The sequence below is a fragment of the Bactrocera neohumeralis genome, chromosome 3, assembly GCF_024586455.1.
Source record: "Bactrocera neohumeralis isolate Rockhampton chromosome 3, APGP_CSIRO_Bneo_wtdbg2-racon-allhic-juicebox.fasta_v2, whole genome shotgun sequence".
Lineage (NCBI taxonomy): Eukaryota > Metazoa > Arthropoda > Insecta > Diptera > Tephritidae > Bactrocera > Bactrocera neohumeralis.
In genome coordinates, this window is record NC_065920.1 from 9,782,352 (window position 1) to 9,799,437 (window position 17,086).

The 17,086-nt window shown below is 35.5% G+C and overlaps 1 long non-coding RNA gene across 1 annotated transcript; it reads left to right on the forward strand.

Annotated features, from left to right (window-relative positions):
• Positions 1 to 2,256: 2,256 nt before the first annotated feature.
• On the forward strand, positions 2,257 to 16,846 carry LOC126752379 (uncharacterized). The gene is made up of 3 exons (XR_007665991.1): positions 2,257 to 2,740; positions 13,203 to 13,446; positions 16,353 to 16,846. It is a non-coding gene; the product is annotated as an uncharacterized LOC126752379 (long non-coding RNA).
• The last annotated feature ends 240 nt before the right edge of the window (positions 16,847 to 17,086 follow it).

Consider the following 17,086-nt stretch of genomic DNA (forward strand, 5'->3'; position numbering starts at 1 on the left):
ACGACCTAATGCCACAAAAATCGAGTTTTGAGCTCAAATAACTCGACACTCATGCTTGATTAAATATATACATATGTATGATATTAAAAAATTATATTAGGGTGGGTGCAAAAAAGATTTGAATATTTTAATGCAGAAAAACTGGAAAACTGTATATTTAAGAATATTCCCGTTACAATTAAGAGCCCATACTTGGAGAGAAGACTTTCTTAGAGATATCTAAGAACCTTAAAATAATAATTTCTTTTTGATTCACCCTATTATATTTACATGCATTTTTCATTTCATCACGTCCAAAGTTAGCATACCAATCCTTAATGGTTAATCTTCCTGGGGAAGTGTCCGAAAACACAGTCCGAACAAAGACCAAACTTTACAAGTCCCTCATCATTCCTGTTCTGCTATATATTGCGGAGACATGACCAATGACATCGTCTGATGAGCCGGCCTTAGAAGTGTTCAGAAGAAAGGTTCTGCGGAAGATTTATGGTTCTTTGCGTATTGGCAACGATGAAAACCGCAGTCAATGAAATATTGAGCTGTGAGAGATATACGATGACATTGACACACTTCAGCGAATTAAGAGACAGTGGCTGCGCTGGCTAAAATAAGTTGTTCAGATGGAAAAGAACACTCCAGCTTTGAAGGGTTTCGATTTAGTACTCGGCACTGGGAACACTCCGTTGGAGAGACCTCCACTCCGTTGGAGAGAGCAGACGGAGAAGGACCTGGCTGCACTAGGTATCTCGAATTATCGCCAAATAGCGAAAGAAGAAATGACTGGCGCGCTGTTGTTAACTAGGCTATAACGCGTAACCGGTGTTCACGCCAGTAAAGTAAAAGAAGTGTCCGGAAATTCGTCGTCCAGCCAAGTTTTTGCTATATTTTTTCTTCTTCAAAAGGCAATATTTTATCCACATGCGAAATTACTTTTTATCAATTTTTTTCACAATAAGAAAAGTTGCTTCACTCAAAAAGCTAGAATTCGCAATTTAATGGTTCGACAGGTGTCATATGCACGCGACTTTCAAAGGTTAGGCCTAACTAAAAATCATATGGATTTAATTTTAGTACCGCCCTCTATGTACGTTTCAGATCGGTGACGTTTGACTTTTGGTCTGTTATGTCAGACTACTATACTATAGATTTCTCATTTGTGAACTGCTTTTAAACCTCGCCTCTTCAATAAATTTGTATGGACCGATAGTTCAATATTATCTCATAAAACTTACCCGTAATCTCCAGCATATTGACTTGTTCTTTCCGAATAACTGTTTTGTAATCTTAAGCCAGCAAGAGATACATCTTTAGGATCTGAGCATAATTCCGAAAATTTGATGAAATCTCTCTTCGTGCATTAACAGAACACCAAATATCGGTTTCTATAAAGACAGCGTAGTATGCCATGGATGTCTTGACATTTATGAGCCCTTATGTTCGAGTAGAAATAGCATATTGCTCTCGCTCACTCTAGATATCTTGAGGCCTTCTGTATATGTATGTTCAGAACATAACCTCTTCTGTGTACTCAAGCATTCCCTAGGAGGTACTTGTCGAGGCATTAGTCAGAAGGTGAACACTTTTTATTAAAGCCAAACTTTTAATATATCGGCTACGTCTTGCTCTAGCAACTCAAAGGAAAAGCTGGAAGCTTCCGAAGGTTTTAAGATCAGCATTTTGTATTCTACAAGTGCAAAATATTTATACCATTCGACCGCAAGCCAAGCGTAAGTTTGATTCGAGTGACTTTATATTTGAAGTGCGACAATTTCGCTCAGTGTATTCAGGGCAAATGATTTAAATAAAATCGTCAATAAAATAGCGCTGAACTTGTTGCTGCTGTCTGCGGCAGCCGTCAACGGCACCACCGCCGATATTGCGTCGACGCTGCCAACGCCGTTGGTTCACTCGCATGTTCAGTTGCTGTCTACCTTTTCTGCGCTTGCTATGCGTTGAAGCCTGTTGCTCACAGCGGCAGCTGCTGCCAATGCGCTGTTGATGTTGCTGTTGTCGCCTGGTTTGTTGCTCTGACTCGCATCAACAACAACAACGGCATTTGCGTTTACAACAGCAACGCGGCGACTTTGCTGTCGTGGTTAAACAAATGAGCTTCGGCGCTGCGTTGCGGCTGTCGTCGTTGTCGTCGTTGACGGTGTTGGCATCGCCTCGCAGCTGAAACCAAATACCAAACAGCGCTGAACGGCAATTGACGGCTGGCGTTGCGCTGGTCGTTGCGAACTGGGGCTGGACCAAGTTTAGTAGCAAAACAAAGCACGAAGTGTATGAGACTGCGACGCTCGAGCTCGAGTCAAGTTTAAAACGTATGCGGTTGCAGCTGAAAGCGAACGAAAAAAACCAATAAGATAAAAAACAATAAATAGCAACAAATACTAAAATAAAATACATAGTAAATATTTGTATTGTAGCAAAAAAAAAAAGAAATTACAACAACAAAAAGTGTTCGGTCTAAGGCGAAAAAGTGAGTGCGTGCGCGTAGTAGCGTTTTGATCTGGCCAAACGTAGCGCCCGATCAAATCACTGTAGCGTAGCGTAACGTAACCAACGACCAATCGATCGATCGATACGAGACGGACACGAAAGGCCGGACACACGGAGCCTTGGCTAGCTGCGAAGAAAGTACGGCCGAATAGTTGACGACGCGCGACAAGCGAGTTTAAAATTATGAACGCGGAAGATTTCGGTGGAAATTGAAAGAAATTGAAGAAAAGTTGATATATATGTATGTATTTGAGTACATATATACAAAAATTGTATATATAAATCAGCATGTATACAAATATTTGTATATAAAAGTGGTAAAAAAAATTAAGTTAAAATTAAAAATAAAAAATAATATAATTCAACTTCAAAATCAGTTAATTATTAAAAAAAAATTTCAAAAAAATCAAAAAAAAATAAATAAAATTTCAAAAAAATCAAAAATATAAACCGTGAAGTTTTATGATCTTATAGGGAGTGTTGGAAGTTTTATTTAAAAAACAAAAGTTTTTGTAAAATTTTATTTCTTTAGAAATTGCGCATCCATTCCCACTTTTTTAACAAATTTTTCTAACCAAAAAGTGTGCGAAAAAATTATTTTAATCAACAAAAAAAATCTAAAAAATAAAAAAATTGAAATTAGATCACCGAAAAGTGAAAAAAATGTATGCAAAACTGCTCTCGCTTCGGCAGCTAAAATGCGCCACTAAAGCATAATACAATAATTAAATTAAGGCATTAATTAAAAAAAGTTGTTTTTCCGCTTTGTTTATTTGCTTGGCAAAGCCAGTCGATCGTGCGCAAGTGTCATGCATGTAATACAACACACACACATATGTATGTGTGCGTGTGTGTATGTGTAAAAATGGCTGTCAGTGTTTGTGTGTGCCGTTGAACGGACAAGGCAAACCAACTTCAGCAACTTGTAGCCAAAGCCTGAAGCATTTCGGACAAAGCAGCAAAGAAATACGACAAAGCACACACACACACACATACACACACAAGCGCACACGTTGTAGAGTCTTCAAAAACGCCAAAAATTCCAAACAAAAATGTATCTAAGAAATCCACTAATGTTTTGTGTTGAACATTGAAGTTATTGAAATGCTAATAACAGCCGCGTCGCGCAAATTAAAACGCTACGAGCAGCAGCAGCAACAACAACAACACCAGTGCTTAAAACACATATTATAAACAAGAACAACAATAATAATCAATAGCAATAAATATCTTGAATATCTTCAACTTGTTTGTATATATGTTTTCTATAATTTTTTTTTTTTGCTTTGCTTTGTTGTCGTTTTTACAGTGTCGCCATATTTTGTTATTGTTTTTAGTGCGTCACAATTTTTTTTGAGTTTTTTATACAATAATTTTTAAACTCTTGCAAGATGTTGCTACAGAGTATTATAGTTTTGTTCAACTAACGGTTGTAGGGTGAAAATTTTGAAAAAGTAGGCGTAGCCCCGCCCTTTATTAGGTTTAGGGTACATATCTCCTAGACCACTACAGCTACAAGAACCAAATTCGCCTAACGTAAAGACTATAAAAACTCCTCTCGACAGTGTGAAAATGGATGAAATCGGTTAATAACCCCGCCCACTCCCCATATAACGGTACTGTTCAAAACCACTTAAAACGCGATAAATCAATAACTAATTACGTCAGAAACATTAAATTTTACCCCCGAGATGTCATGAGAGAGCTTTGTAGGAGCTGGGGAAGTTTTTAACGATAGGCGTGGCACCGCCCATTTTTAGGAAACAACATATCTCGAGATCCGTCCGGTTGGGTTTCACCAAATTTGGTACATGACATTCTTTTGACATTCCCATTTCACAGTCCAAAAATGGGCGTAATCGGACTGCAACCACGCCTTCTTCCCATATAACATATAACTTTCACTGTCGGAAAACGACGAAGAAGAATTTAATTAAAGCTATGGCCAAAAATTATCCAAATCGAAAAAAAAACAGCTCGAGCCCTTAAGTAACGAATATTTAGACCCCAGTTCCTATAGTTGACTTTTTACCGCAAATATCGGTCAATGTGAGAGACATATAATTGAAATTCAGTTAATAATCTCTTCCTGACAATAGTATGTCTGTGTCAAAAATGTGTTGAATATTGGAATGTTGAATTAGCTCCCATATTCTTAACAGGTGACTTTATACCGCAAATATCGGTCAAATGTGAGTAATCTCTATGAAAGTATGAGTTGTTCAGTCGCACCCGAACTTAGCGCTTCCTTACTTGTTCTTGAAAAAATTGTATCTGCTTTGTGTCAGTGTGACGATCGCGTCAACTACGCAACGGAATGTGAATTTGAGAGCGATTGCAGTGCTAAGGGGTAACTTGTGGACCGGTTAGAGCGATCTAAAAAGCCGGAAAACCATTTGTTGTTACTCGATCATAATTTTTCAGTCTGAGTAAATCTTAATAGACATATTTACCGAATAATAGAAACCAAGAGGTTATAAGAAAGTTCATACGCAAGTATTTTCGAACAAAAATATTACGATGAATACATATAGAGAACTGGCGAACCGGAATGTTTTTATATAGATATTTTTGGAGAATGTAGTAATGCCTGAGATCGTAATCTATGCCACATTTCGTGAAGAAACCTTGTTAGGGAAAAAAGTTTTCCATATAAATACTTGATGCCGATCGTTTAGCTTATATTAAAGCTATATGCTATAGTTTACCGATCGGAAAAATGTCTTTGGAGATTGTGACAATACTTTGGATAATTGTCTATGCCAAATTTCGTGAAGTTACAGCGTCAAATGAAATAGTTTTTCTTACAAGGGAACTGATTCGGATCGATCAGTGGGGGTTCCGACAAATGGGCTACTTCTTGCAAAATTTCAGGTCGATGTCTGGAACACTGATTCTTAATCGAAGCTTTCACCGTAGCTCGACCTAGGGCTGGAGAGGAAGTTTGCTTTTTTAGGTATAATCTAACAAAGAATTGGATTTATGAAAAGTATCTATACTATCATTTTTTTGAACATAACCTTAAACATCAAGTTGCTTCTTTAGAATAGTCTCTGGTCCTTAAATTTACACTGGATCTCATACGGTTGATAGTCGAGAGGGCAATAAGAAGTGTTAATCAGGTGCCGGCTGGTTTAGAACGGGCCTACATAGGCAAGCTAGGCAATTTTGGGGTGGCATTTTGGCTAATTTTCTTTACAAATTTATACCCAAAATAGTAAATTGTATTTGGCCGACTCTGTGAGTAGGTGAATACTAACTGGTTTATCCAGGCTCAGATCTCGACATAAAAATTTCTACGTTAACGAAAAGGTTTGTTATGGTTTGGGTGTACGCTTGGCCTGTAATACTGACTTTGAGCAAACAAAACACTGTCAAAGGCAGTATCATCAGTGGGTCCTTTAAAGGTGATTTGGAACTACTAGAACTTTTTTCGTCGTACAAATAATTTTTAAACAGTTTTGGCGACAACATTACTTAATTTTAGGGCCTCAGGCGTTCCTTAGTTGCTAAGAAATTAAACTTTATCTAAAAGCAAGACCTTGTCTAAGTTAATATTCGCAAGTTTCTTGTTGCCCAGTGCAAAGTTAGTGCAACCGATCTTTAAATAGCAAAGAAGTACTCGCATCTAACTACAATGTATGTCAATAGGAATGCAGTTCTTCTTCTTCTTCGACGAACACTATTTTCCTGTTTCTGTTTTGTTTTTTCTTCTTCTTTTTTTTTTGCATTTTCTTTCGTATCTCCTACGGCCTTGAACAACTTTTGCGCTCTGATTTGGAGTAAAAATTTTCCATCGCCTAAAAAACAACAAAAACTAAAAACAAGAAAAAAAGCAAAAACAAAAAAAAGAAGAAACACCAAACAAAAACAAAAGCAAAAACAAGAAGAAAAAACAAAAACAAAAGCAAAAAATTACAACAACAAAAAATACAAAATCTCAAACACAGAATTATGTGATTGCCGGTTTTGCATGAACAACTTAGCAACAGCGTAGCACAACACAAATAGCAACAACAACAACAACAACAACAGCAGCAACAAGCGCAACCAGGTGCTTATTAAAATTATTGCGTGCCTTGGAATGTTCCACGCACTGCACACTACTGCAGCTGCCGCACGTTCACCTCTAACTGCCGCTGCGCAAAATTCAGCTTAAAAAAACCAGCAACAACAACTTATTGCTGGCGATCAGCAGATCTTTGCTCAATACTCTCGAACGCCGCTCGTCGTGTCCGTCGTTTATTAGAAAATTCCGATGAACGAGTTTTCGATTTTTACCACAACCAAATGCTGTTGCACCTCAGCAAGCAAGTGGCGTTGCCGTCTTGTTGTTGTTGATGCTTGCCATGTTGTTGTTGCTGTTATTGCTGCTGTGTTTTTTTATTTTTGTTTTTGCTGTTGGTGCAACGGCTGGCTATTGCTGTCAGCATTTTTCCAAGTTTGTTGCAACACACCGCCGCCGCTGACAATGTCGCCACACGACTGGGTGCTCCCTGCTCTTTGCCACAAGCCAAGCACCGGCCGCTATGCACACACACACACACACACACGTTTTTTTCGCTGTTGCTTTGCTGACGTCGATGATTGAGGATCGGAAAAACAAGTGCAATATTTTAATTACGAGCATAACTTGTTGCAATAACAACAACAACAACAACAACAACAACGGCATTAGCAGCGCGAGCAAAAGCGCTGTGGCAACTAGCGGCTGGGGAATGTCGTCACTTGCGCGCAGAGCGCCGTGTTGAAAAGGCAAAGATTCAATAACAACAATAAAAATAAAAACAAAAAAAAGAATTAAATTACTTTTTTTTAGTGCAAAATAAACCCGATGTTGTTATTGTGTAAAATATTTTGTGAAATTATATATTATTTATTTTCCACCCTCATAAAGTGGGGTTTGACGTCCTGATTTGAAAACATGTACAAAGACCGGCTGTGGTAGCTCAAGCCATTTAAGTCTTTAGCGAGTCATCAAACTTTTATGACCTTTTCTATGGATAAATTCTGGCCTCTCCTGTTTAAGTGCATCACTCAATTGGTCCAGCTGATCACAATACACTTCAGAATTAATTGTGGTATTGTCGGGCAAAAGCAAACGATCTCTTTGAAATCACACCAAACATACAAACACAACAATTTTTGGTGACAATTGGTCTTCAAGTGGTTTGAGGTGGTTCATCCTTTTTAGACCAAGATCTCTTGCGCTTTACATTCTTATAAAGAAACCACTTTTCGTTGCCACTAACGCTTCAAAAATGGATAATTTTCTTGAAGTTTGGTAAGACAATCACAGTCGTTAATGCGTAGAAGCAAATTTCGTTCTGGACAAACATGAGAAACTCATATGTCAAGCTTCGAAATTAATCCCTGTTTCATGTGCTTGGAAACATTCGGGTTAGACAAATTGAATATTTCAACAATCTCTCGAATTTGTGTTCGACGATTTGCATCGATCAACTATTTTATTTTATTCACATCGACCTCAAGAGACCTTCCAAAAGGTGGTACATCCTCAACATCGAGTTTGACGGAACGAAATCAAACGAAATTACTTAGTGAACGACACAATATGTATGTACTCGCTTATAGTGCAGATATGAATGCGGTTCTTGAACGGTGTCAAGGACTATCGGATAAATGATATGTGTATGTTATAGTACCTTTTTTATTATCTGATTTCTTATCTACAGAAATGATTATGTTTCTTATTTAAAATTAAAAACTCAGCTTCCTAAAATCGATTTGAAGCCTTGTGTAAGCTCAATTATAAGTCTCGGCTAGATAAATTAAATGTCAAACACTCGAGCAGCTCTGCATAAAGGCTTACAATGATCTTGTTGATGTAGATATTTGTAAGTGGGTTTCCGAAATATTGACTGTTACGTCACAGTTCGAAGGGTCAGAAAGGACCATCGGTGGTTAGCAATAGGCGAACATGAGCTAAGATGAAGTTGGATCAACATGATTTAGTAGTTTTGGATCGATCTTTCATACATACCGTCAGTCCTGGACGACATGAACGATTCATACTGTACCTCTTTCGGGACCACGCCCAATATGTATTATAATACCATGCTGAACTTGCGTAATAGTACAACTACGTACTAAATCCTAACTCCGACTGGAACTACGGGGCCGCCGTTAAGAATTTATTCGCAGGACCAAGCTCAGCCGAGATTGGCTCCTTTCTCAACTACTCTTCTCTACTTCTTCTATTTTCGCCTGATTTAGGAGTGTTTAGGGTGAATTGTGTTAAGATACCTATTATATACACCAAATTTAACTCTTCCTCACTTTTATGGGATAAAACTTAACGGCATACATTTATGGCATCTTCAACGTTTGTAGCTTCCTGCATTCCTCAGAAGTATGTATACTATGGCTTCTATACCTACATATACTGATCTAATATTAATCGAAAATACATTATATAAAAAATTTATTCTGAAGTTTTGAAGCATTTACACTATTGCTGTGGAAATGTGCACGCCTTTCGCGTGTTTCAATATAGTCTGGCAACGCTGTGCTCATAATCATTTAATGCAAAACAGCATTTATACTAAATACAAGCTTATACAATATATATTAATATATTTTTGTATTACTTAGTTTCTTTAAAAAAGACCTGCAATCACTTTACTTAGTTACAGTTGTTGATAAATAATTGTGAGACGCTTTGGCTGCCGTCTTCGAGAGTATAGTATAAACAAACTAAGTGTAAAAGTGGAAGAATTATAAGCGTATGTAAGTGTAGTTTAAGTTGTAAATAAGAGAGCGCACTCGGCAACTAAGCTGAATAGCAAAAGTAAAAAATACTTAAAACGAAAAAAAATTACAGTGATAAGAGGCACAAAATGAAACAATGAAGCCAGCAAGGCAATTTCAACAATAGCTTGCAATTAAAACATATATAAATTACCAAAACTAAAAGCAAGCATGGTCGTGTTCGATTCGTCACTTCTCTATACATTGAATTTGTGCTCAGCGCTCTCGTTAACAAGCAACAACGAATATCACCACTTAAGCTTAATACAATATGGTTGATATGTGGATGCCTCATTAGAGTGGTAGCTAGTTGGTATTGCTTTTGGATCTTTTAGTGATCATTGAAATTATACCAGTCGCTTCTTAGATGCGCCACACTGCAATGATCACCGAATTTATAGCAGTCGTTTCCTAGACTCGCCAAGGTTTGATTAATCATAGAGAGTTTCAATTTCGGTTTGACGAGTACGAAAATTCTACTTCAAGACTACGAAACTCTGATATAATTTCATATACAATATTTGAGCTTAATGATGGATTATTATTTAGATCTTTTGATTAGGTGTTTTATCATCGAAACGATTTCAATAAATCTTCGAAGAATGATACAAAAACTCTGTACTGGCAGTAGGCTTCCAGTCGTTGATAAACAGCTTGTCGAACTATTGTCTAAATCTTTTCGTTTCTAGCTCATTTTCAAGCATTTCACTGCGATCGCGCTTGTGATATCATAGACAAAGAAGAAGCAAAAAAAAGTTAAAGGAGTTAATAACAAAACCCGATTTTTATTTTCTGTAGTATATTATAAGCCCGCTCGCATATGTGAGCTTTGCGCTCAGTACAACTCTGTGAAAAATTAAATAAAAAATATGCCTAAAATACGCTTTATGACGAAATTGATACGAAAGTAGGTGAAAAGTGACGTGAAAGGTTTGAGATTGCAGCGCTGTTTTGTAGAGCGTCTTATTGATTTATTTCTTTAATTCTGCTGAACTCAAAAGCGCGCGTACGCGCTTAAGTAATTATTTAGCTCGCGATCTCAAAGACGCGCTCCCACTTTGCTTATAACAACAAAAAGACGAAAGCCGTTGGTTTTCAAGTGTTGATTAGCATTCGCTTGCAGACGAATAAGCGCAAGATTTTAATTAGTTGTCGTCTGCTAGCGCTGCGAGCCGCAACAGACGAGGGAAGAGCGCGCGCGCGCGAAAAGAGCGATAAAAATACGAAGAAAGTAAGAGCAAAAATAAAAATTAACAAGTTCAAGCAAAAAGAGCTGAGCAGCAAGCGGAGTGTACAGCAGCAAGTGAGATGAGTATGTGTCGCCGCATGTTAAACGTACAAATTAGTAACAAATTATATTTTTGAAATGCAATAAGCTTAAGCGCGTTGACTTACACAAGCGTGTCGCGTGCGTTTATCGTTTAATTGCAGAAAATTTAGGTTAAGCGTACGTGTGTATAAGTGTGTGTGTATTTTATAAGACTGGCTTCTACTTCTTATTAACGCTTGAGCGCTGTGCTGTACGCTTTGAAACTGTTATAGTCTGCGGTTTGGCAAAAAGGTCTCAAGATCGCGCGCGCCTCTTACCCCGCTTCGCATATACGCGCAGCGCTGTGTCTCGTAAGGTGCGGCGCCTCAAAGCGCATATCATTTTCAGTTATTTTGCGGTTTTTCGCACACTCACACATGTACGCGCGTATTGCGCACGGTAGATTTTTCGTTTGAGCGCGCTGGCTATCAAAGGGCAATACAAGCGCGCGCGCACATATACTACCACGCAGCGCTTAGCTGCGCGCACACCAATCGACATCTGGCGTCACTTGTCTGACACGAACGCAACGCTACAGCGACTAAGCTTAAAATGTTTTATATCGTGCAGCGCACGAAGTCTACGCAGTTAGGCGCTTACGCATACCACTTTAGCGCAAATAGCGCATCATTCGGCCATAGCAGGCGTTCGTCGAAATTCTACATTAAGTTTATAGCGCTAAAACGCTCGGTTGCGCGTTCGTGCTGTCGTTCGCTGACTGGCGCGCGATCTTTGTTCCAACTGTCAGCGCTGTGTACGAAGCGCCACTAAGCGCCGCTCTATAGCTATACAACGCACTAGCTCACTAGTTATCAAACTTTAGCCGCGCCTAGCCTACTCGTCCATATACACAGAATATATAGATATTGCGCGGCGTTCAAACGATCTCGTCGAAGCGGTGTGATAGTTCAATTGCGATTTCAAATGTTTCGTGTTGTTTTATCGTGTAACGGCAAATAAATAAGTTATAGCGAGGAATACAAGCAAAAGTTTTGATGGTGTTTTATATAGAAAAAGTGCGCTTATTAAATTAATTTAATTTAAATAATTAAAATTTTTGGAATCTTTGTGCAACATTTTGTATTTACATTTTTTTGATATTAAATATTTATTTTTTCACCTCCCCTTCACATTACATTGCCTTCTGCCTTTACTTGCTCGATAAAGCGATACTACGCATATTGTTGTTATTGTTGTTGCTCTCGATCATTAGTTTGGCGCGTGTTGTGCACTTACAGTATATTTATTTGTAATTAATATGCACTCATTGGTCAATAGTTTGCTAATTAAGGAAATACTACATTTTCTAACGCCCATTGGAGTCGCACTTGCATTTCTCTCTTCTTCTTCTTACTTTTTTTTTGAAGTATGACATTTTCTTGTAGAAAATATTGACATGTTAGGAAAGTGAATTTTACCAAAATTTAGAAAAACAGAGAAAGAAATATACAAAATACTCGTAAAAAGGAAACTCGCTTGATTATTATGCATGCAACAACAAATTACATAAATGCCAACGTAATTGTATGGAATTTATGCGAAATATTTGAAATGTGTGAAGTGCCACAAAAATATTTGATAACAAATTACAGAAGAAAAAAATTAAAATAGTAATAAATATATAAAAAAAAGAAATAAAAAAAAAATAAAAAAATAAATAAGATATTTTTAAAATAAAGGAATAAATAATTTTAACAAAAACAATTAAAATACACTGAACAAAAATTATAAAAAAAATGGAAAAAATTATACGAAATAATATACCTATTTTAACAATTTTTTTTTAAATAATTTTATCTTAATTTTCGCAAAAAAACTCCAAAAAAAGTTTAAAACTACAATGAAAAAATGTTGAATTTTTTTTTGCTTTTCCCAAAATGTAATGAAATTAAAAAAATTTAAAAGTAAGAAATATAAGAGGACGAAATAATAGTAAAAAAAATAAAATACATTGAAAAAATGTATTAAAAAATGAAAATTTATAAGATCGAAACAATTCAGCAAATTTTTAAAAATATTTTTTGAAAACAGTTTTTCCTTATTTTTATAAAAAAAGCGCAAAAAGTGTAAAAGTACATTGAAAATTCTTAATAAAATTCAATTAACGTTTTAATTTGACTTGCTTATCCCTAAAAAAAAGTAAACTGAAAAAAATTTTATTAAAATTAAAAATATTTAAAAATAACAGAAATGAAACATAGTAGAAAAAAATAAAAAAAAACAAAATATATTGAATAAATTTCATAAGATAAAAACAATTTCAAAAAAAAATTGTATTATCTTTTTTTAATCATAAGTGCTTACTTTTCATAAAAAACACAAAAAAAAGTTTAAAAATACACTCAAAAATTTTAATAAAACTAAAATTACTTTTTAATTTAGCTTGGTATTCCAAAAAAAAAACTAAAAAACTACATTAAAAAAATTTTATAACATAAAAAAATACAATAAAATTAAAAACAATTAATAAAATAAAAAATAATTAATACAATTTAGAAAAAATTTCATAATTTTTGGTTTTTTAATTTTAGCTTACTTTTCCCAAAAAAGAAATATTTGTGCAAAACAAATTTTAAAAAAGTGAAAAAAGTCGAAAAAATAATTTTTCCTATCACTTTTCCAGGATTTTAACCTCCACGATATCCCAAATAAAGTTTAACTAAAAAATTTTGTGATTTTTAATTTTTTGTGCTCACCTGTTTATATGAAAAATACAAATTTTTCAGTGTTAAAATAATTATTATCAACGAAATGATTTGTGCGCTGCTAAATATGTAATAATGGATGTGATTTTCATTATATCCTATATATGGAAATTATTGTCACTACAGCCGAAGGAATTGTGGATTTTAACTAATTTGCAAGTGGTGAGTTTTAACAATAAAATACTGACGAAAGTGAGTTTGATATTTTAAGTAAAAAGAAAGTGTAAGGGAGGAAGGAAAAATGTAGATTTTTTTAAACCATTTGAAGGTGGAACATAAAGTAATAGTAACTATTATCACCTCCATACAAATAGGTTTATGACTTGACTAAATTTGCTCAAAAAGTATATATACCTGTATGGTTTATAGCTTTTGACTTCACTCCCAACAAGTTCGGGAAGCAAAGAACGCAGATCCCCTATCCAGTATGCACTATCTCTATCTCTATCTATATCTATATCTATATCTATATCTATATCTATATCTATATCTATATCTATATCTATATATATATCTATATCTATATCTATATCTATATCTATATCTATATCTATATCTATATCTATATCTATATCTATCTAAATCTCCATCGCCATCTCCATCTAAATCTATCCCAATCTCTTTCACTATTTCGTTCTCTGTATCTATCTTCATCTCTATATCTATCACATTCAATACCTTTGTCTCTACCTCTCCGTCAATATCTTATTCAATCATATTTCTATTTACATTCTTATCTCTGCCAACCACTTTCCCTCTCAATCTTAAAAAAATAAATCGAATTGGCAGCGATACTCAATTATTCAAACTATCTGCCTTTCACTATTTTTCCAGCTTTACACAAGATCCATATTCGTGTAGGTTTTACCGACCAATCTTCAACCAATTCTTTCTGTCTCAGACTTCATAAGTTTTAAGCTCAAATAATGTCCTCTGTTTACAATTTTTCTAAGATTTCATTAGCATTAAGCCAATAATATTATATTCTCTCACTACAAACGCTCAAAATAAGTCATTTGCCGCTAATGCGGATTAAAGGTGTAATTACTTTTAAATACTTGCAACATTTTGTTCATTCATTCATTTAATGCGACAACCAATTTTCACCTCCAACACCTCGCACTGCAATTACTTTAAAACAATTAATTTTATAATTGTCAACCATTTTATGCATTTCACACGGCAACAAATACAACAAATATATGCGAAAGTATAGTAAATAGCAAAAATCATTATGGGTGCCGCGGTTGCCTATGGTTTATTGGATTGAAAAAAGCACATTCGAACTAAAAAGCAAATGGAAAAATTAATGTAATCCCCATTGCGGTTGAATATTTATGAGGGACCCGCTTCAGATCTGTGCATCTAGTACACAACACAGAGGTGCTGACACTACAGTGTATCGTGATTTTATGATAATTCGCGAAGGCAACAAGTTTGGCATGCGCTGTGCATGCGATTAAACGTGCGCGACTTAAGGCTATGTGCATAGTGGAGCGATGAAGTGCGATAAGGTAAAGAAGGTAGCAAGTGGGATTTTGTAGAGTTTTCTAGGGTTTTGGAATGGTGAATGAGTTTATGTATTGTTTTAGAAAGTTTTCGCGACTGAGGTTGACTATATTAGACAAAGTCCGACTTTTTGCTGAGAAAAAGTTTTGCTGGTATAGTATAAGTATTGGCGGACTTCATTTTTTTTTAGAGACTGAATTTTCACATTTCGGTTTATATTTTGGGTACTGCCAAAAGACTAGAGAAAAAGTGATTAAAAGGATTTCAAATTATCTCTTAAAATGCTGACAATGACTAATTTTGAAGGCGTCAAAACATAACTGACTGGTATTTAGTAAAATGCTTTCACCCTAGTTGGCCTTATCTCGTTAAAAAGTCCTTCGAAAGCATACCGAACACAAATGTCAAACTCAAGTATCTACTTTGAGAGCTGGTTTGACAGCTGTCCCTCCAAGAAATCATTATATATCAACATAGCTGTCTTAACAGTAGTCCCTCCAGGAAATTTTATACTTTGATAGTTAATTTGACAGCTGTCCCTCTAAGAAAGGAAGTTATATATTTTGGCAGCCATCTACCTAGGGAATTCTACTGGTAGCTGAACAGCTATAACCCTAAAAAGTTATATGTTTTGACAGCTGGCTTAAGAACGACACCTCTAAGAAATGTCACATCATGACATTTGATTTGACAGCAATACGTCTATGATCAACTATCTCCCTAGGGAATTCCACTGATAGCTGAACAGCTATAACCCTGAGAAGTTATACATATACTTTGACAGCTGACGTGATAATCACATCTCTATGAATTGCCTGTCGGTTTGACAGCTATCCCTCCAGGAAATTGTATACTTTCACACCTATCCCGTTGGGAAATTTTATACTTTGACAGCTGCTTTAGGAATTTTAATATCGATAAAAGTCCAGCAACATAACTTGCCATATCTTTCCTCAATATTTCACTATGCACTTAGCCTTAAGCACTCACTCTTTCTCTCTGTTATTATAAGCATTTGTTTTACTTGCTGCGCGCGCTCACCTGCTTTTCGCCCCACCACCATATTGGCAATGTAATAAATTTATAAATTTATTTCACTATTAATCTAATTGAATAATTATTTTTTTATTGCCTTTGAATTAAACACGAAGCGCAAACGCCGTGGCGCACAAAGACTTGAGCGCGGGGGGGCGGGGACAGGTGTGGCTAAGCTGGAATTTCTGATGACATTTACGACTGCACAGCGCGCTAGTTCATTAAGCGCCAAGTGCTATTAGCTTTTAATGTTGGAGCAATAAGCTTTAGCATGGCTTACTACAGCCCAGCGGCGGCTTGGTGGTGGTCCCCGGGCGCATTAAACTAGGAATGCCATAAATTGATTTGACATTACAAATATTTACATTGTATAATTAATATCGTGCAACAACAACAATGCACAGTGTGCATTTATGTAAGCGCATTAAGTTTAGTTTATTTGTGTTTTTGTTTTTATAAATTATTTAATTATCGACAATTAATGCTGATAACTGTATAATTTGCTCAATATTTTTCCATTGCAGTGTTAAATTGTGTGTGAATACCCTTTGCGGTGGTTGGCTGTAGTCGAAGTGCAGTAGAGCAGCAGCAGCAGCAGAAAATTTACAACAACAACAGCAACAAATAGTATAAAATATATGCTTATTATTAATTATAAATATCACTACACGAATAAACAAGCGTATGCAAGTGTAGTCCAAACATACATACAAACATATGTAGTATGTCAGGCTGTGTGCGCGTGTGTTAGTGATAAATGAATGGAGCAATAAATTTAAAAGTTCAATTGATTTCACATTCAGCAACAACGGCGGTTGTCACCATTTAGCCACGCTGTCAAGCTGTCAACATTGCCAAGTGCCTGAATGTTTTCATACATATATGTACATATGTATGTTTGTTTGTACATATGTATGTGTATAGTGTTTGTGTAATTGCGCGCGAAGTGTCAAAGTGCCACTGACAGGGGTCATTGTTGGGTGACTCAGCAGTAAATTAAGCAAATTCACAAGAAAAAGTTTGGAACATACATATATGAATATTTTTGAAAATTCAAAAAAAAATTTAGGTATAGTTATTTGAAAAAAAAATTAATTTTTTGAAAAATTCCTTACGATAAAAATAACATAAAGAATTAAGAGAAAAAAACATTTAAAAAATAAAGTTATCTCAAACAAAAATAAAAAAAATTTCAAAATAAAAAAATTTCGAAAAAAATAGTTTTGAAAAAAACATATTTTCGAAAAAAAATACTTTA